This window comes from Myodes glareolus, chromosome 25 (assembly GCF_982192425.1).
Source record: "Myodes glareolus chromosome 25, mMyoGla1.1, whole genome shotgun sequence".
Lineage (NCBI taxonomy): Eukaryota > Metazoa > Chordata > Mammalia > Rodentia > Cricetidae > Myodes > Myodes glareolus.
This window is the reverse complement of record NC_142050.1, coordinates 37120335-37142651: the sequence shown is the minus strand read 5'-3', so window position 1 is coordinate 37142651 and position 22317 is coordinate 37120335. Positions and strand designations below refer to the sequence as shown.

At 42.8% G+C, this 22317-nt stretch overlaps 1 long non-coding RNA gene across 2 annotated transcripts; it reads right to left on the bottom strand.

Annotated features, from left to right (window-relative positions):
- Positions 1 to 5365: 5365 nt before the first annotated feature.
- LOC146889531 (uncharacterized) lies at positions 5366 to 22137 on the bottom strand. 2 transcript variants are annotated; one of them, XR_015736618.1, is made up of 3 exons: positions 21711 to 22137; positions 11778 to 11847; positions 5366 to 8141 (listed from the first exon to the last, which is right to left on the bottom strand). It is a non-coding gene; the product is annotated as an uncharacterized LOC146889531 (long non-coding RNA). The 2 variants fall into 2 exon arrangements; XR_014999882.2 differs by having other exon boundaries at positions 12284 to 22123.
- Positions 22138 to 22317: the final 180 nt, after the last annotated feature.

The following is a 22317-nucleotide window of genomic DNA, read 5'->3' as shown; positions in this document are numbered from 1 at the left end:
TTTTTAGCACTCAGTGTATTTTTTGCTCATTTTGTTTAAAAGTATAAATGTTGAAAGTTGTATAAAAATGTGTCTCTGAAAGAAAAAATCTGAATTCTATATCCAATTCTGACTTTCTGTTCCTTTTTCTGAATCTCAAGTACTAGAATGTGGAAAACTGTTATGTTCTTACTATTTCTGAGGATCTAAATGTGGAACTAATGTCTTAGCAGAGGTATTGCTGGGGAAGAGTGAAAAAAGACTCAAGTGGTTGTTAAGATGAGACAGCAGAGTGGAGACGGATGTGAGTGGGAAGCACGGTTCATAAAAACTCAGAAATTGGGGTTCAACCTGAAGGTCAGAAAAGCAGCAGCCAGACACTGGCCCTTACCTCTACCCCAGTCCAAAATGGCGATCCTGCTTCCTGGAATCACAGAATGAGACTGTGTTGAGAGCTGTCTCATCCTTTTTTATAATTCTTTGTAGTTCTGGGATTAAGGGCGTGCACCACTATTGCCTGGTTTCTGTGGCAAACTAGGATTAAAGGTGTGTGTCATTGTAGCCTGGTCTGTAAGGCTGGCTGCTGTGGCTGTTTTACTTTTCTGATCCTTAGGCAAGGTTTACTTACTAAAATACAAATGAAATGCCATTACATGGGTGCTTCTCTAGTTTTTAAAAAATAGTTTTACCTGTTTAATGAATGAATTTTTTTATTTATTTATTATGTATACAATATTCTGCCTGTATGTGTGCCTGCTGGCCAGAAGAGGGCACCAGACCTCATTACAGATGGTTGTGAGCCACCATGTGGCTGCCGGGAATTGAACTCAGGACCTTTGGAAGAGTAGCAATGCTTTTAACCACTGAGCAATCTCTCTAGCCCTAATGAATGAATTCTTAAAAGCATGCACTGTTCCCATCTGGGCACATCACAAGTGTTCACTAGGCACCTGCAGTGTGCCAGGCACTGTTGTAGCTGCAGTATTACCAGGTTGGAAAACCAAGCCTAGGCCTCTGGGCTTCTATAGACAAAAAAAGTAAGGGCAGCAAGGCTCAACTACATAGTAAGAAACACATCAAAGTGCAGATCCTGGGAGGGAAGGTGGATGTGGTTCAGGGATGACATAAAAGAGGGTAAGTTCCCCAGAGAATTTAGACAACAATGCGTGTGAGACGCACCCCTTGACCAGCAAGCAGGAACGACCATGAAATCGAGAATTTTTCCCAAATCACAACTTTATTGGAGCAACTCAGTTGAAGGAGGAATGGGGGACGAGAAAGAGCGAAAAGCCAAGCGGCAGCTGCTTTTCTAGGGTGGAGAGGCTTGGATACTGTCCTGATTGGTTAATACCATTCCGCTGAAGCCCGGGGTTTCAGGATAGGCTAGGGAACTAAGGCTCAGTTATGCAAAATACAGGCCCAGGGCGCTCTGGCCCGCACAGCAACATCTAAAGGATCTGTTTACCTCCAAGCTGTAGGACCGCTGCCACCATTTCGCCATGGCAATGTCCTGGCGGTCCCTTACAGCTCCCCCTATTTTGTTTTAAAGAGCAATAAGGCAAAACCTATTTCCTAATCTGGTCCCCACTTAATGATGTGGGGATCGATTGAGGGAAATGAAAAAACAAGATACACCCTCCCCGTGCAATGGGATAAATTTTTCCCTGGGAGTGCAGGGAGTATCTACACACTCTCCGCCTATGCATACCTTCCTCTGTACAATGGGACTATCAGGTCCCTAGAGGGTGCAAAGGCTATGCATGGCATATCGCCTACGAGCTCTTTTAAGGCTGAAAGCCAAACTTGGGGTGAGGATCCACATTCCAAGGTAGCCAAGGCCTGTGCCACAATGAACTTGTCCCTCCTCATTTGGGCTAGCAGATGGCACACCAACCAAAGACATACCGCACATCCACCTAGACAGCATGCCAAAAATATCTCTGCTCCCACCCATTCCTAAGGAAGGAAAAGGCAGAATAAAGCCAGTCAGAAAATTGCTCAAAGGTAAGAGGCTGCACAGGGTGCTGCTCAAGGTGATAATGTGAAACAGCTGCTCTTGTCATCGCCCAGAGGGTCATCCCTGCTGCCTCCGCACGAATCTTTCACAGCAGGGCACTCAGCATCCACTGGGTCATCTTTATTCTTCGCAGCATCCTTTACTTCTGGTCAGTCTTGCTGGCACCCAGATTGGATCCTCTCGATTCTGGGGGAAGACACAAATCGCTCCCCTGGATCTGGTAATTACCGGATCTGATCCGTACCATTTGTTATTCAATACATCTTTCCACATGACCAAATCTTGCTCCGTAGAGCTTTCATGCAGGGCATGCCTGTCTGCTGCTGTTTTTCCAGCAATATTTTGAATTAAAAAATTATATAGATATAATCTACATGGAAAGTAGAAAAAGACAAGATCTCCTGAGTAAATTGGGAGCATGGAGACCTTGGGGGAGAGTTAGAGGGATAGGGGAGAGGCAGGGAGGGGAGCAGAGAAAAATGTAGACCTCATTATCAATAAAATAAAAGGGGGGGTAAGTTCTTGGCATTGGAGGGAGGGAGTGGAATCAAGAACAAACACTGCAGACAGTGCTTTCATGGGCAGCAGGGACGCCTCCCAAAGAGGCAAGATGAGTGCAGCTCATGGAAACCAAGGCAGCAGAAGACCTGGGATCCTCGGCACCTCCTCTCGCCTACAGAAGAGAAGGGGCGGGAGCAGCTTCGTTTACTGCAGTTCCCAGTGCTTTTGGCACTTGCAGTGTAATGACTAGTCTCTTCAGACATGATGGAAACCTCAAGTATAGGAACTTGCTCTTTGGAAACTGTAGATCTACGAGATATTCTTTCTAATGGTCACATACTACAATACAATAATGAGCATACCTCATTTTCACAAACTCATCCTGATTTTGTGGGACTGGGAAATAAATCCCAGGGGCTATTGGTGTTGCACTCCTTTGGATTAAAAGGGAAGAACTAGGTGCTTTGCTGCAGACAGGATTTGGATCACAAGTCTACATTACTTCATCATGATGCTCAGTATGTACAGGAGATGTTATTCTTTCTCATAGTATCCCAGTGGAGATAGGAACCCTTAGCCCCTGTACAGTGAAACTAAGAGAAGGTAAGTATTGTGTCCAAGTTCACCTATCATTAAGAACTTGGAGCTGGGGAGATGGCTCAGTGGGAGGAACTGAGTTAGGAATCCCTAGCACCCATATTAATACCAGGCAGATGGCATAGAGACTGGATCCCTGGGGCAGCTGGTGAAGTATACTAGCTGAATCAGTGAGTTCCAGTTTCAGCAAAAGACCTTGCCTCAATATAGAGATGGAGAATGATCAAGGAACATCCCCAGTGTTAATCCCTACACAGGCATTCATATGCACTTGTGTATACACAGGTACACACACACCATCATAGAAACTAAGATTTAACTGAAGGTCTGTCCAACTAAAAGTCTTGCTTCTGAGTTGCTTTTGTTCTGTATTTTGAATTATGAAGGAGGAATTACATGGTCTTTGAATTAGGAATGGTTTTATCCCAAACATTTTTGTGTAGAGTGAGTTTCTTATAGAAGTTTTATTTTTCACCAGATTTCATAGTGCGTCTTCTACACACTTACAAGCCCTGATGCTCACGAGGGATCTCACCTTCTGGTATAGAAGGTGGGCTGAAAACAGGCAATGGACGAGTGGCATTGTTGTAAAACGTGAGCCCAGAGCCCTGACGGCTGACTGGTTTGGCAGCCCGTCCTGCATGAATGTCTACTCCTCTATCACTTTCTGTTTCTCAGCTCCAGAAGTGGGTTAGCACACATCAGGAAGGAAACAGCAAAGACTTATCTCAATGTCGGGGCTCCACCATCCAGAGCCTTGTCACCTCCTCTTCCTTAACCCCTGAACTGCCCCTGTACAGACTATTCCCAGTTTGTCTCCCCCAAATCTTATACGAATCTTGTACATGATTTTTAAAAATATTTTAATTATGTGAGTGTTGGGTGGGGGGAACTTGTGCATGTGAGGGCAGTTGTAGTGCGTGGAGGCTAAAACAACATCAGATCCCATGTCAGCTGGCATTACAGTAGTGAAATGCCTGAACGGATGGATAAGAATCAAACTCCAGTCCCCTTCAAGAACAGCACACTTCATCGTGGAGCTAGCTCTCCAGCTTCATCTTAATGCTTTTAAAAAGTGCTAATTCTGTTGTTATAACTTCAAGCTCATTTTATGCTTTGGAAAAAAGTTTTTATTTTTCCTTTTATTTCATTTTTGAGACAGGGTTTCCCTGTGTAGCCCTGGAATTTACTAGCTGGTCTCAAACTCAGAGATCTGTCTCTGCTTCCTGGGTGGTGGGATTAAAGGTGTGTACCCAGCCAGAACTTTTTTTCTATGAGTAGTAATATATATAAGTTCCAAAAGGGTTTTTGAGTGTGTTAGGGGGTAGTTTTGAAAGCAAATTTAACCTGGGAAAATGATTCTTAATAGTAAAAACCTGGTGTTAACTGATTTACTCAAGTTGAGTAAGTTGTTCTTTGCACACTTTGTACCTTACCATCTGTCACACATGATATCCCATTGGAATCCACTGGCCCAGACACTTGAACCTCCAGTTTGAGTTTTCCTAGCCAATTGCAAATATGCAAAATTTTACTGTTATCCCTTTTGCATCAATCCAACCTTGGCCTTTGCTCTGCACAGCCCCTGAGGGACTGATACAGACCAACTTCTACTAGGAAAAAGAGACTGCATGTGGCTGGCCAAGTTCCTTCAGATCTGTGGAGAGTCTGAGAACAGAAAACCTGCTCTTACTTAATGGGCACTTTGAATTATCACAAACCTCCCAGGCCTTGTGCCTTTGCATACTCTGAACACTGGGGTCAAGTGAAAACAATCAGGATTAGTATTGGAGACTATCATTTGACCTTGTAATACTGCATTCTAACTGTAGACTCCAGGGCTAAGAGCGCAGATTATTGCTAGAGTTAAATACTAGCTCTGTTACTTTCTAACTGGTCTTGGATAAGTTATATATTCTTGGGCCTCAGTTTCCTCTTTAGTAACATACTCTCAATCTCTCTTAGAATATAGAAGGTATTAAATAGACAAAAAAAACCCATATAGTGCAATTAAGACAGTGCTTGACACAAGACACTGGTGGTTAAACTATCAGAACAGTCTAAGCTGGGAGTGTAAATCAGAGATATAATACTTGCCTGGCATGTGTAAGGCCCAGGCTTCAGCACTACCACTGTGTACATGCAACATAAACATATATGCACATGTATATTCATAGTACACTTTATGTTGTAGCCCATGTGGCTCCAACACAGATATCTATTTTCCCTAACTGGACTGGTAAGGAGGCGCAAGGAATAACCAGACACAACTTACACCATTATTATGGAAAAGGGCATCTCAGGTGTCTTCCTCCTGAAGATTTCTCCAAGAAGCTCTTTAAGATTCCCGCTTTTATTCTCCAAACATCTTTTATACCAATACATAAACTGGGCAGGAAAATTCATCAGCATTCTGTCTCCTAGGTAACCAGGTGAATGGCCTTTTGTCACATCCGCATCTACCTGTCTGGCAGAGGCAGCTGTCTGCAGGGCTATGTGATCACTTTGGATCAGCCCAATGGCTTCAGAGCCTGGCTGCTACACCATAAAGAAATATGGGCCCACAATCCACTCTCTCTTATTAATAACTCCTGTGCTTCTGCAACAGGACAGATGGATCATGCCTGGCTTAGGCAAAGTCGTCCTCATTTACCCAAATTTTCCCGTCTTTGGAACAGGCATTCATATATGTGAGCCCCTGTCTTAGGCATTTGGGGAGAAGCTTCAAACCCATCATTGACTGTGGAGGGCCGGACCACATTCTCCATTGCTTCAAGGAACAAAGGTAGAGATTGACCTCTGTGACCCCAAGGTGTGGCGGTACATGCCTTTAGTCCTGATGCCTGGGCGGCAGAGGCAGATTGACCTCTGTGACCCCAAGGTGTGGGGGTACATGCCTTTAGTCCTGATGCCTGGGCGGCAGAGGCAGATTGACCTCTGTGACCTCAAGGCGTGGTAGTACACGCCTTTGGCCCCTATGCCTGGGAAGCAGAGACAGGCAGATCTCTGTGAGTTCAAGGTGATGTAGCACACGCCTTTAATCCCAGCGCACGTGCTTGGTAACTCTCTACCGCTGCGTCCCTGCCTACTCCCGAGGCATCATCTGGGATAATGGGCAGTGGACCAATCCAAGAGTGACACGTCAGAAGCGAGGACTGTTTCCTTTATAATGGCTGGGTTCCCCTCATTCTGGGTCTCCGCCATGTAAGCTTATGCTCTCCCTCTCAAGACGCATAAAGCTTTACTGCAGAAGAATCCTAAGTGTCCCGCGTCGTTCTTGCGGGCGAGACGGTAGCGTGGGACAACTGGTGCCGAAACCCGGGACGCTGAGGGACCCTGACAACTGCTCGCACCGCCGGAGACCCCTTGGACACAAGGAGGATTCAGAACTACAGGTTGTTTGCTCAGAGAGGTATGACTATTCCTGGACTTTTTGATTTTGGGCTTGACTTGTCTCCACCTTGAAAAGATTTTGTAGAGGCCTTGGTACTTCTTAGCAGTTCTCTTATCACTTTAAAATTGCTTAGAAGATAAATCCTGCCAGATTATTGTTGCAGATGGACAAAATGTATTGGAGAAAGTCCAGGATAACATATCAAAAACTAAATACAGTGAGAGGTTAGGCGCGCCTATAAAAAAAAATAGAAACTGGTATCAGTATAGCAATTTCCAGTGGCAACCATTCACAATCATGATTTTTCCATATTATTGGTCAGTCCCGATCTTCCAATTTTTTATATCATAATTTTATATCTAGCTGGTCAGAACCAGCTCTCCAATTTTGCATAATTTCATATTTTTTCTTTACCATAATTTCATGTTCTTTTCGGTCATTACAGATGTATTTAGCACCACTGGTCATTACCAGATTTTTCCCATCACCTTATATGCAGCTGTAAATATCAGGTCATTGCCGTTAAGAGTATAATACCATTTGCTGTTATTAAATCCCACTCTCAGTCACTATGCAGCTGTTAAACCCTTAGTCTGCCCCCTTGTTAAGTGAAGAGGGGTTTTTGTCATTCTTTATTGAGTCTTTCTTTCCCTGAGGGGAAAGCTTAGGTCTTAGTTCTTAAGGTTTAATATTTTATTCAAAATGAGTTCTGTGTCTCTTAAACCAAGAACACTCAAATGATCAGTTTGTATCTTAGTTCTAAAGCAACAGGTTTCACGCCACAGCCAGCTGCAGACACTGCAGTCAGCTCATCTCAGCAGGGTCTCTTTGTCTGAAGTCTCCCTGCAGCAATGCGAGTTGGTGGCTGTAGGTCCGGATCAGGCTGCTCTCTGTGGGCTGGGTTACCAGTTCCTCCTGGAGCTTTTATCATTCCATTTCTTCTGCTGGGCGATTGTCAGCTAAGCTGTCCTCAAGTCCGTTGTCCTTCTGCTGAATGCACTGAATCAGTCGCTCTGGAAGCCATCTGGCTTGATTTTCATCCTGTGAGAAAACACAGACATGCCCTCGACCCCATATTAGAATGGGATTGGGTCCTTTCCATATTCCAGAGCAAGGGTCCTTCCACCTTGCTTTAGCAAATGTGATTTTTGTACCATTATGCCACAATCTGTCCGCAGCTGATTGCTCAAGGACATCTGTATTTAGAAAGTTTAGCATAAACAATGCATGATTTAAGGCATTGTGTGGCATCTGAGGATACAACTCCCCTGTCTTTATTTTTTGGAGTTGTGTTTTCAAGGAGCTATGTGCATGCTCCACAATTCCTTGTGCAGGGCACTTCGGATCAGCCCAATGGCTTCAGAGCCTGGCTGCTACACCATAAAGAAATATGGGCCCACAACTTTAAAAAGCCACTTCCCTTAGATTCAATCCAAAACTGACATGGTGTCATCTAATATGGTTATCTGAGCAGCATGAGCAAAACTAGACATACTAAGGACAAAGAAAGGCTAGCTGCTTAAGGAGTTCAAGAGTCCCATTAGAGGGGCTGGAGAGATGGCTCAGTGGTTAAGAGTACTGACTGCTCTTCCAGAGGACCCAGGTTCAATTCCAAGCACCCACATGGCAGCTCACAACTGTCTGAAGATCCAGCTGCAAAATAAACCATAAAAATAAAATAATAATAATAATAATAATAATAATAATAATAAAAAAAAGAGTCCCATTGGGGCAGGCAGTCAAAGCTAAAACCGACCATAGGAATATAGGAAGGCCCTGAGATCTGGACTAAGAATCCTGAGGTTTGTTTCAGCATTTGAAGCAGTGCACCCAAGACTGCATAGTGGCTAGTTACCTGTGGGTAGGATGGGAAGAAGGAAATATCACCAAGGTTGGAGCCTTTGGTACACACACATGCGTACAAACTGGTTTTTGTTTTCAAACCCAGGTAACAACAATTTTGGAATCTGACAAGCACGCTCTATGGTAGTGGCTCTCAACCTATGTGACCCCTTTGAGTCGCATATCAGATATCCTATATATCAGATATTTATGGTTCATAACAGTAGCAAAATTACAGTTAAGATATAGGAATGAAAATTTATGGTTGGTGGTCACCACAACATGAAGCACTGTACTAAAGAGAAGGGTCAAAGCATTAAGAAGGTTGAGAACCACTGCTCTATGCAATAGTGGACTGGTTGCTCCAACACATGCTGCTCATACCTATGCACAACCCGTGAGAAGTCCCACTCTTGCTCCTCCACAGGTCATCTGCTGGAATGGGTGGGCAGAACATTCTGAGGCTTTACAGAGAAGTTCGCTCACTTTGGTTTCCCCTGCTGCACTGCTTGCTTGATTTTCTATGCTTATCTACGTCCTTCCTGTTAAGCTAGTTTAGGACGAGGGCCTTGAACTATCATCAGTACCTCTTGTAGAACTTGATACTAAGTCTTACTAAAGATACACTGAATAAACAGAAGAGCAAACATATTCCTTGGGGCTGGAGAGATGGCTCAGAGGTTAAGAGCATTGCCTACTCTTCCAAAGGTTCTGAGTTCAATTCCCAGCAACCACATGGTGGCTCACAACCATCTGTAATGGGGTCTGGTGCCCCTTCTGGCCTGCAGGCATACACACAGACAGAATATTGTATACATAATAAATAAATAAATATTTAAAAAAAAACCATATTCCTTGTTAGTTTGACAAGCTTCCCTTATTACCTATTGTTGCTACCACCAACCATTCTCACTTCAGCTGTCATGGAAGCTCTTAGCACCATGACCAAAACCCTCAGATTCAGCTACAGACAGAGAAAATCCAAAACAGGAGTGGCTTAGAACACAGGAAATAAGACCCTGTAGGCCTGGAAGTCTGGCTACTTCATGTAGTCAAGGACCTACATCTATCTGGCTGACCTATCAATATGTGGTTCCCACCTTATGGCCCAAGATGGTTGACTCATATCTTCACCCAGTAGGAGCACTGTTGAAGCTACAATTCTTCCCTCCTCCCCAATTCTGTCTGTTCTTCCTGAGATAATCCATATAAAACATGTCCTGGCTGGCATGTAGAAATAATTTCCCTCCAAGTTTGTTACCTTCTTCTTAGTTACATTAGAGTAACCATGAGAACTGGGCAAAATTGCCACTGCTTTATTAGTTGTTACTACAGGGCTGGGGATGTAGTTTACTTGGTAGAGTACTTGCCAAGCATGCATGAAGCCCAGCAGAAGGATCATTCTCAGCTACTTGAATTTAAAGATTATGACATGTGTCTTTGTCTCAAACATATGCAAATGTTTACATCACTACAGAATCAACTTTCTCTAACACCTCATTGGGCTGTGTTTTATTTGGGGTACAGATGTCTGCCTTACATCTTCTCCTGAGTTGACCCAACCTTTGGCAGTTGCTTCAATTCCTTAAATGAAGCATACCAGTTAACAGTGTCTAGTTATCTCTGAGTGGTAGCCACTTAAACATACATCAGATCTTCATCTAGATCAGTATGATGCCTCTGTGCCCTGGAAATGGTTTTACTACAGCATAGTGATGAAGTGAGAAAGGCCACACTTTTTATGTCCTTTTATTCAACATTTAAGCTCCCCAGACACCACACAAAAAGCTAAGCATACCAACAAGTATTAACCCAATGTTTAGGCACTGAAAGTAGTGAGAGAAACGGTTTAATTTCTCTATTCAATATGATGATTCCTCACAGACCAAAGGAAAATAACTGATTTTTAGAATTTTCCATTTCCTGTTTTTGCTTCTACTTTAGGACCCTCTACTGATATTTCTCTCCAGCCTAGCATCTGTAGAGGTTCCTTGAAGGTGCACTTGGCACTTTTCAAATCGAGTAGTTACCAAATTAATAAAATAACTATTTGCTCTATCAAAAAGGGGTGCTAAGGCATCCTGAGGTTAGTAGTAAAAGAAGAGGGGTCATTACTGCTAGAGAAGGAAGGAATTACCAGAGTGCATAGGACTTTAGCTTCAAGTATAGTGTAGCCACGCAGGGAATGCCTATAGTAGCTTGCCCCTTCTGGCTCTCTAAACCTCTCCTAGTACTTTTCCAGGCATACTCTCTGGAAGCTGGTCATTTGAGGAACATGTGCTGTGGGATAATGCTCTTGTACACTATAAAGATTTGTCACTCGTATTAGTTTTATAAAATGCTGACTGGCCAGTAGCCAGACAGGAAATATAGGCAGGGTGACCAGACTAAGAGAATTCTGGGAAGAGGAAAGGTAGAGAGTCAGTCACCATCCAGACGCAGAGGAAGCAAGATGAGAATGCCTCACTGAGAAAAGGTACCAAGGCACATGGCTAAACATAGACAAGAATTATGGGTAAATTTAAGTTGTAAGAGCTAGTTAATAAGTTTGAGCTAATAGAGCAAACAGTTTATAATTAATATAAGACTCTCTGTGTGTTTCTTTGGGACTGAACAGCTGCAGGAACAAGCAGGACAGAAACTTCCATCTACAACCATGAATGTCAGTCCTTAAAAGCACAGAACAGGCTTCAAGAGAAGAGAAAATGACCAATGGAGCCAAACAAACTATTGAGTACAAACTCCCTACTTTAAAAAAAAAATCCCCATGATGACCCCTTTTTGGAAAACCAGCTCTTATACAGAGACTTCACCCCAATGTACATTCTTCAATAGTGTGCAGCAATTCCTAAATCTGAATCATTTAGTAAAGCACAGCAACACTGGGGGTGTGGGTTAAAGGATACAGGTATTTTTTTTCTAACCTGTAAACAGGAGGAGTTGACACTCCAAAAACTGGCTTTTTCTCGGCTCTTGTCAATGTGAGGCTAACATGAGAATGTGACTATTCTGTTGGGGTTTTTTTTTTTTTGAGGGGGGTGTACACTCATTAGAGAGATCCAAAGATAGCACTGCTTGGAGGAGTGCATTGGGATAAGGAGAAGAGGAAGGCTCCCCAAAATACTGGATAGACAGCATAAAGGAAGACTGGTATGATAATAATCCAAGCATCTAGGACTGCACAGGATAGGAACAGCTGGAGAACCACCATAAACAGGCTGCCCACGCATGCTTCAGCATTGCTGTGGCATAAATGATGATATGTGATGTTCACTGCTTGGATAAGTTTGTCCAGGCTGGGGATTGTAATGGTTTCCACAAAAGAAATTTATTTGCAACAGTTTTGAAGATCAAAAATATAAGATCAAAGTATCTACAGATGTATTAGTCATTTGTTGCTGCAACAAAATACCTGACAAGCAACTTGAAAGGTTTCTTTTGGCTTACCATTTGAGGTTACAGTTAATCATGGTGGGGAAATCATCACCAGAATCTTGATGCACTTGTTACACTGCACCTGCAGTGAGGAAGCACAGAGCTGCATAGCTTGCTTTCTTTTTATTCAGTCTAGGACCCCAGCCCACAGGACAATACTGATCACATATAGGGTGGGTCTTTATTATTAGTTATCCTAATATGGAAAGTCTCTCACAGACATGCCTAGAGGTTTGTCTCCCTGGTGATTCTAAATCCCATCAAGTTGACAAAAAAATTAGCCATCATAGCAGGACTGTTGACTTGGATAACCTTGAGGTGAATATCTATTCCCAACCTATCTGCTTTGTTTGTAGATGGCCATCTTCTGTGTGTATCTCCAAATCATCTTTCCTCTGTTCATGCCTGTGTCCAAAGTTCTCTTCTAAGGATACCTATACACAATACACTCTTACACACATACCCCTCAGACAATTCTTAGTATAGTTTATAAATCCATATAAAAATGTTTTTCTTACCAGTATTCTGCCAGTATTGATTCCCCTGGTCATAGTAGTGGTGAATACTGAAGAATGGAACAATTTACAGATTCAAGGCCTGTCCATCTTAGGATGAACACTTTCCCTTAAACAAAGTGAAATTTGGATGAAGAGATTCTAGTTCGCTCATTTCCAGAGAAAATACCAGGGGTTAGTCCTCTGAGCTTTACCTAGGTGGTGATACTATGAGTGACATGTTGCCTTTATTCTTTCCTCAAATATTTACTGAATATTGGGTACTGTGCTACGAAGGCTCTGGGTTGGGTAATAGGAAGAAACCAGGTAGGTTTTCTTCTGGAAGAGCTAAGGTAATACACAATGTATTTTGCAATAGTACCAAAGCTGGGTCAAGGGGATAATATGCTCTTATGCCTGGTATGAAGCTCTGGTGAGACACTTCATCATGGGAACTGTCACTAATGTTCCCATGATGAAACATGGGGCACAAAATAGATACTTCTTGTTCTACCTGACGGCCACTTGGATCCTTTTAGTCCTGTCTCTGTAACAGTCTGTGAGCCTTGCTTCAAAGGCCCACATCAAAGCTCTTTAGAGGGCTGCCCTTATCCCTCTGCAGCTACTTTACCCATTTGTAGGTAAAGAGAGCAAGAAGGGTTGGGGACTTTACTCTTGTCTCTGTACCCCTTCCCCTCAGGCCTTAGCCAATACATAAGGCCTGTTGGTGAAATGTAGCCTCACATTTGAAATCAGAGTAGCTAGTGGTGTAGAATCTGAAGGGTATTTGGACATAAAGGTCAAAGTAAAGAAAGACTTGTTTCAAAAAGTGCCATGGGTGTGGCTTTTGTCTAGTGGAGTAGATTATAACTCAATACATAGAAAACCTAAACTGTACCAGCTCAGAAAAAAGATAGAGTGCTAGAATTTAGTCTCCTTGGCTCTCAATGTCTTATGGAAAGTGGACTGAGAAACTTGCTCAAGTGCTAATATGAGTCATTATTTTAGATTTGTTTTTATTATGGCTATTTTTAAATTGTGTGTGTGTATGCATGCACACATACACACGGGCTAGCATGTTCATACCTGGAGTTATAGGTGGGAATGGAGCCTGGGTCCTCCAGAAGAACAGGAACTGCTTTTAACTGCTGAGCCATCTCTTTAGCCCAGCCTCGTGAGCCATTTCTGGTAAACGATGGCTGAGAGCAGAACCAAGAACTGCTATAAAAAACAAACACACAGGGCTGGAGAGATGGCTCAGTGGTTAAGAGCATTCAGATCTCTGAAGAAAAAAAAGAATCCTTGGTATTAGCTCCAAAGCTTATGGGTGATTGTCGTGTAGTAATATATATTTCTATCCTCTTTTAATCTCTTGGTATTATTCAATGTATCTGATTATCCTTTGTTAAAACGTTTAGATAGTTGGCTCTCATGACCCCATATTCTCCATTATTCTCTCATCCCACTGGCTTCTCCTAAACCTTCGTAGTTCTATCAGTCTCTTCTTTCTCCACTAAAGGGGCAGCTTCTTGTAATTCTTTTTTTTCTCAATGTGTATTCTCTTCTGGGATGACCTCATCCAGTCCCAAGGACTCATATGTCATCTGTATTTTCAAAATTATAGTATTGACCTCTTCTCTAAATGCTAGACTCACAGATCCAAGTGTCTACTGGACATTTCCACTTGGACTTTTTATGGTTTTCTTTTGTTCTATCTTAAAACTTTGAATTAAAAAAAAAACTTTGCATAGTCACTATAGTCAACTAAGAAATTTTGTGAGCAGGAGAAATGGTCTTCCCCAGGGAAGAGCACCCCCTACCATTAGTTATCCAATGCAAAGCGGTCAGCCCTAAAATTATAATAAATTGTCTATAATTAATCTGAGTTGACAGGGCTCTCTTTGGTAGTTCGTCCCGACACATTTAGAACCCTGTGATTGCAGTCAACTAGAACTTTAGCTAGGATTAGATGATATATAGACACTATATAGACAGAGCAGGCTGTATTTATATATTTAGGAATATATGAATATATAAAAAACATACCCTTGACCCAATTTTGGTACCATTGCAAATACACACACACACACACACACACACACACACACACACACAAATAGAGGCCATGAATTTGAGAGAAAGTGGGGGAGGGGAAAATTATATAATTTTAAAAATTATTTAAAAACAACCCAAAAATATTTCCTAAGCTGTTAAATGACTACTCGTGGAGACAAAGACAGCTCACTTTGTTAAGAGTGCTTGCTGCCAAGACTCACGACTTGAGTTTAATCCACAGGACCCACATGGTTAAATGAGTAAGCTTACTCTCTTGTAAGCTGTCCTCTGACCTCCACATGTGCCGTGACATGTGTGTGCCCTTATACATTCACACTAAATAATGTAATTAAAATCTTGAAAAGACTACTCAGGATTCATTTTGCTTAGTATGACAAGACAGGACTGTCATGAATGACATTTTTAAATTGAGAGAGCTCTATAATAAGCACATTGTGCCATTCAGGAACACACAGGTAGATACCAATGTAAGGCAGGAGGCAGAGAGCAGGGGAAAGAGCCTTTATTGTGAGCGATGTCATTAAGCACAGGTGATGAAGGGGAAGTTAGGATAGGCTAATTTGAATAATTTCACCAGCCTGTGAGGAATACAAAAGCTGGCTCTCTCAATGTCTGAAACCTGGACCTGGGGCAATTAAAGAAGGGCAATAACTGCCCTGGTAGACAAGAAAAGGGGCGATTGTAGGAGTTAGCTCACATCAGTGCTTTGCAAGTGGAAGGCAGCCCACCAGTGAGCTGTCTGTCCACAGTCAGCAGTCAAAGCAACAATTAAAAGAATAAAAAATATAACTACTATAAAACATAATTTATTATTTCTGTGAGTTCAGTAAGAGTGATTCTTTTATTCTTTGTTACTAATAATTTTAGTCTTTTTTGTCATTCTAGGTAAAGATTTGGTAATGTTTTTTTAATTTCAAAGAACTAAGTTTTAATGATTCAGTATATTATTTTTCTAGTCTTTATTGTATTTCTACTCTGTATTATTTCTGTATTATTTCCTTTTTTGGCTATTAGTTTCTAAGGTAGGATATTAGGCTACTGATTTGAGATCTTTTCAGTGTAGACATTGACAGCTATTCATTTCCCCTAAACATTGTTTTTTGTTACACCTCACAAGGTTTTTTTATTTTCTTATTTTTTTCAAGTATTTATAAATATGATTTTGTATGTATGGGTGTTTTGCTTGCATGTATGTCTGTTCACCATGTGTATGCAGTGTCCTCAGAGAACAGAAGGCATTGGATCCCTTGAAACTGGAGTCATTGATAGTTGTGAGCCACTATGTGGATGCTAAAAATTAAACCTGGGTCCTCTAGAAAAGCAATAATATTCTTTTTGGTTTTTCGAGACAGGGTTTTTCTGTAGCTTTGGAGCCTGTCCTGGAGCTAGCTCTTGTAGACCAGGCTGGCCTTGAACTCAGATCCGCCTGCCTCTGCCTCCTGAGTGCTAGGATTAAAGGTATGAGCCACCACTCCCCAGCTTTTTTCTTTTTTTTAAAGATTTATATTTATTATGTATATAGTGTTCTGCCTGCATGTGTCCCTGCAGGCCAGATGATGACACCGGATCTTATTACAGATGGTTGTGGTTGCTGGGAATTGAACTCAGGACCTCTGGAAGGGCAGTCAGTGCTCTTAACCACTGAACCATCCCTCCAGTCCCAGAGCAGCAATACTCTTAATGTCTGAGCTGTCTCTGCAACCCTTTTCGTATTATCTTAAAGTATTTTCTAACTTCCTTTTGTGTGGTCACAATCCAGCTTCGATGGGTTCATATGTTCCAGAGTAAGAGCGTGTGGATTAGAAATGCTAGGCAGAATAGACAGATACAAAAGAAATACAGAGACATAGTACCAGGAGAGCAACTCAGTGAATACGGAATCGGCCTTGTTTATTTTCCATATGCTTATATACCCCAATACAAAAAAGGTGTGTGTGGGGGGGGAAGGCAAAAGACTGATTTAATATGACACAAAGGACAACCAGAACAGTTACTTGCTTCAATACTTGAGACATTTCCTGAGTCACTATTTCCTGAGTTAAGCATTCTGATGTTTTGGGCAGGATGTGCAGCAAATATACCTTAGACAAAGTATCAAGTATCCTGTAGGCAGCCACTCCCTATGTCAAACTACCTGTTTTAAAATGAAGGAGCAGGAATGGGCTTGAATTCTCTGACCTTTGGTCGGGGTGGAAGGGATCCACCTCTATGGGCGAGGTAAATGTCAAAACACCAAGTAACCACACCCTAGGCCAGGATATCCTGTGTAGACATACCTGTTGTCAATAGTTTTGAAAGTAAAAACAAGCTCAAACTCTCCTAGCTTTAGTCAGGGTGGAACAGGCTCACATCTGTGGGCCACATCCTTTGTTAGTTCTCCTTTAACTTACTATTTAAGAGCATGCTGTAAAACGTCCACATTTGTGAAACCTGATGCTGATTTCTAATTTCATTCCATTAAAGCTAGAGAACATTCCTTTCATGATATATACATTGTTATAATTTGTAAGCCCTTTAGCCTTTATTTTATGTATGAGTGAGGAGGCAGGAAGAGGGCATCAGAATGCCTGGGGCTGAAGTTACAAATGATTATGAGCCACCATGTAGGTGCTGGGAATTGAATCTCAGGTCATCTGGAAGAGCAGCTTAATCCATGAGCCATCTTTCCAGCCCTGCATTTATAATTTGCAATATTTGTGATTATTGTCTCTATAGTTAGATGAAAGGAGGAGGGACAAACTTTTCATTTATCCATAACTACCTTTGCTGGTGCTTTTTATTTCTTCCTGAGAATCTAAGTTATTGCTTAATGCCCTTTCACTCAAAGACTCCTTTTAGTATAGGAATAGTAGCAACTAAGTCAGCCTTTTTAAAAAGATTTATTTTTAATGTGTGTGTGTGTGTGTGTGTGTGTGTGTGTGTGTGTGTGTATGGTTATCAGATCCCTTGAAGCTGCAGTTACAAGTGGCTGTGCCATGTGAGTGCTGGGAACCAGTGCTCTTAATTGCTGAGCCATCTCCAGCCCACTCAGTCAGATTTTATCTGATAATGCCTTGATGTTTGAAAGATAGTTTTACTGAATATAGAACTGTTTCCCCCTTCTCTTGGCACTCTGAACATGCCATCCCATTATCTGTGACTATGTATGGATTCTGATGAGAAATCAGCTGTGGAGGCCTCCCTGCACACAGTGAATCAGTTGCCTCTCCTTTACTACTTTGAGGTTTTTCTTTATCTTTCAACAGTCTAGTTATCCTGAGCACATAGACTTTAGATATGTATTGACTTCTATCAAGTTTAAAGGGTTCTGGGCATTTCTTCAAATAGCCTTCTTCCCCCTTTCTTCTAGGGTGCTCATTATACATGTTCCTACAACTGGTGCTGTTCATTTTTTTCTCATTCTTTAAATTTTTTGTCCCTTTTAAATTAATTGACCTGTCTTCAGTATTCTGATCCTTTCTTTGCTGTTCAGATCTACTGCTAAATATCAATGAACTTCTCCATTCATTCAGTTATTGTACAAAACTGTTATTCAGTTCTTTTTTTTTAAATGCTTATTTATTTTATTATGTATACAATATTCTGTCTGTGTGTATGCCTGCAGGCCAGAAGAGGGCACCAGACCTCATTACAGATGGTTGTGAGCCACCATGTGGTTCACATGGACCTTTGGAAGAACAGGCAATGCTCTTAACCTCTGAGCCATCTCTCCAGCCCTATCCAGTTCTTTTTTAAAATTTTGTTTCTTCTGGTTTTTTTTTTCAACTCTGCACTGAGCTTTTATTGGCAAAAGTTCCTTTATAGACGGAATCATCTTAGTGGTTCAAACATTTGTTCTTGAGCAGTAATAGAGTTGGGATCACGCAGTATGTTACCAATACTTACATACTTCACATAACTTTTGCTAGAAGATCAACAGTAAAGAGTCTCCGGGATGCGCAACCTCTGGACACTGCAACATGCCTTATTCACCAAAGCACTGGGCTACATCCACAGCTCTCCTGGGACACAGGAAGGACTGTGGGATGCAGGCTGGACCTGCCTGAAGTCTATTGCAGGCTATAATTTGTTTCTTGACTGATATTCTCTGTTTGATAAGACACTATTCTCATGCATTCATCTTTTTACAGAGTTTGAACTCTTTGAACATTTCTCTGAAAGCTTAAAGTCCAAATCTGGCTTTGTCAGAGCTGTTTCTTTTATGTGTGTTGTTTCGCCTGTATGTACATCTGTGTACTATGTGCAAGCCTGGTACCCAAGGCCAGAAGAGGGCATTGATTCCCTGGTACTGGAGTTATTAGATGCCATGTGGGTGCTGGGAACTGAACCTGAGCCTTCTGGAAGAGTAGTCAGTGCTTTAACTGCTGAGCCATCTTTCTATTTCTAGTACCTAAGAGCTGTTTGTATCACTAGCTTTTACTTCCTTTGTATGGGTCATACTTTGTTTCTTTATATTCTTCACAATTTACTTGCCAAAGTCATATTTTCTTCTCTTTCTGGGGTTATTGTTGCTTGTTGAACTAGTTGCTGTGTTTGTCTAGCGACTTTTATGATTTAATTTTGTATAGTGTGCATCAGCACTGTGTGTGACTAAAGTCTCTACTTGGTTACCTGACCTCTCAGCTATTGACTAGATGGAGATTACCTTAGGCACCAGGAGCCAGTATGCATCTTAGCCTTTGTCAAGGAGCTCTATGACTATTTTGGCATATGCCTTCATCAGTCAGGCAGTTTCCAAGTATGTATAGCTTTTGCTTCCCGCTTGCACAGAGCCTGAGTGTCAGGTAGAACTTTCTGAGCATCTGTGTGGTCCTATGCATGTGTGTGCCTGTGTGACACTTTTCAAAACCTTTACTTGTTCATTTCTTTGGTTAGTCTGTCTATTGCTTTCCTCAACTGTTATCAGTAGGGAGAACTCCTACAGAGGCAGCTGGGGCCGAATGTGGGGCACGTAGACTTAATCTGCCCTTTGTCTTCAGCATCTTCTGTTTAACATAATGTGAATCCTGTCTGAGAGTTTCCCCGAGGGTACAAAGGCTATGCAAAACTTGACTGGGAAAAATTTAGTGCCCTGCCTGCTCTCTTGGCACAGAAACTAGGAATATGGTTGTCATTTCTCAAAGGTATCAAAGAGCTTAAGGGAAAAGATAGGAGTCAGAGAAATGCTACAAAGGTTGCTGGGATTTGGCTGCTTTTACTCTGGAGGAGTTGCTGCAAGCTTCTAGTTAATTTCCAGAGTTCTGAAAAACTAACAGCATTTCCCAGCTTCTTTACTGCTTCTATGGAAGGACTCATTGTTTTTACCTTCACTGCATTTTCCCAGTCATGATATTAAAATGGGGAAACTTTTATGAAAGAGCAATTGCTTGATATGCACATTGAAAATAATAAGACATTATTGCAAAGTAATGTCAAAAGTGCAAGTAAACACTGGGCGGTGGTGGTACACATCTTTAATCCCAGCACTTGGGAGGCAGAGGCAGCCTGATCTATAGGGTGAGTTCCAGGACAGCCAAGGCTGTTACACAGAGAAACCCTATCTTGACAAAAAAAAAAAAGTTAAATGTTTAAACCAAATAAAAATATTTAACAATCAAGCTGGGTGGTGGCAGCGGCATATGCCTTTAATTCTAGTACTCGAGAGGCAGAGATCTCTGTGAGTTTTGAGGCCAGCCTGGACTACAAGAGCTAGTTCCAGGACAGCTAGGGCTGTTACACAGAAAAACCATCTCGAAAAACCAAACAAATTTAACAATTGAAATATCATATCAAAAACTAGTCCAAGAAAAAAATTGCCCTTCACCCCAGTCCCTAATCCATTTTCATTTGTTCTTGTTACAATCTAGTCTTCTTTATCCTTTTTACTTTATTGGGGGGGGGCATTGAGCCTAATGTTGCAAGATTTATATAGCCTACCAATGAGTTACAGCCCCAGCATGCCCTTTTTATTAATTATGGTATGTGCATGCATGTGTAGGGGTGGGAGGCCAGAGGTCAAGTCTCGGTGTCATTCCTTAGGAGCTATCCACCTTATTATTTTAGTTTATGGTGTGTATGTATATATGATGCATGTGTTTTGTAGGTTTGTACAGCAAGCACCTTTCTCTGTTAAGCCATTGCTCCAGTTCCCATCTTATTTTGAGACAGGATCTCTGGAACCTGGGGCTTGCCAATTGGTCTAACCCCATTTTCTTTCATTCTTACATTTTTGTAGTAATACTCCCTGACCTTCCTGAATATTGAACTCAGGGGCTATACCCCCAGTTCACCATTTTTTGTAGTATTTTATACTTAGGGTTTTTTTTTGTTTGTTTGTTGTTACTTTTTCAAGACAGGGTTTCTCTGTGACTGTAGATGCTGTCCTGGAACTCACTCTGTAGACCAGGCTAGCCTCCAGAGGAGCTTAGATCAGCATTAGTGCCTCAGGAGATAGCTTGCAAGGCTTTTCAGGTCTTGATGATCTCTGTGAGGTTCTCAGGGCTGCGCTGGGTCTGTCTACAATACTTGAATTCCTGAGACGGCACTGAGTGCTGGGATTGAAGGCGTGCCCCTTCACTGCCTGGCATACTAGAATTTTATATTCATTTTAAGTTACGTTTATAAGTACTCACCTCCTTCAACTCTACTTTTCCCACTCTCCTCCTACACTCCGCTGTAACCAAAGTGTTGAACCAAGTTCATTCAAAAACACCCTACAGGTACACTCTCAAACGTGGGCTGGCCTTGAACTTGAGATCACCTGCCTCGGCCTCCCAAGTGCTGGGATTAAAGGTGCGCCTCTTCACAGCTGGTTAATTTTTTTTTCAGGTGTATGAATGTTTTGCCTGTATGCATGTCGTGTGTGCCTGGTGTCCGAAGGGTGCAGAAGAGGGTGTCGGATCCCCGCCAGAACTACAGTTACAGGCAGTTGTCAGTTGCGAGCTGCCATGTGGGTGCTGGGACCAGAGTCAGGGTCCTCTACAAGAGCAGCAAGTGCTCTTAACTCCTGAACCATCTCTCCAGGCCCCTGGGATATGGGGATCTTTTCTCACAACATATGTATGACCTTCTAGGTCAAAGACAGAATTTAATACATGCTTGTTAAAGCTGTATGGTCTGAAAACAGTTATATTGTCCTCAGTACTCTGTCCTATCTTATGAACGCGATTTACTGATGTTTTTATTTCGGGGAAGATTCCTAGAGGAAGAAACGGGGGCTGCCAAAGGTCATCCTTATTTTAACAGGTATTTCCCATTTACTTACTCCAAGAACGTTTAACTGGCAGGGCCACATACAGGAAAGTCCTTTCCGGCGAAGAATCTTGAATTATCTGCACAATCTTTATTCAGAAGGGACGAGGGAAGCGGGACCTGCCCTTTTCACGGACATACCTACCCTTTCTTGTGGGAAATACGGAATTCGCCATAAGGGCAGACGCCCCAGGAACGTGAGGGCCGGTCTCTCAATTCCGAGCGACTGTTTCCATTTGTTCCGGGGTGAGGTGGGACCGGGTCCGTCGTCCCGCTTCCGTGGTCCGCCTGCGAAGCCCGCGTTTGCCTGGGTGACTTGTGAGCCCCGCGAACGCGCCGCCGCCAACGGGCCGCAACGGGCCGGAGTCGTCTGGAAACTTCTCTCAGCCGCTCGAGGCCGAGGGTCGCTGACTGAAGCCCGGCCTAGCTAAGGGCGCGTCTCGCCCCGCAGAGCGCTGCCTCGAAGGAAGCCGCCCCTTTGCCCCCGGACGCGGATCCGGCCCCGTGAGGACCCGCGTCTCCGGCCCGCGCGACCCTCGAAGGCGCGCCGGGTCGCTCAGTGCGCGCGCGCGCGCGCGCGGGAGGTGCGCGCGGGCGGCCGTCGAGCCGCGCGGTCCCCCAGCTGCGGGCCCTCAGGCGAGGGCGCCGGCTCCTCAGCTGCGGCCCGGGGGCGTGGCAAGGCCCCGCGACTCCTGTTTTCCCCGCCGGGGCCCGCTTTCGGTTTCGTTTCCTCCCGGCGTCTCCAACCCCGC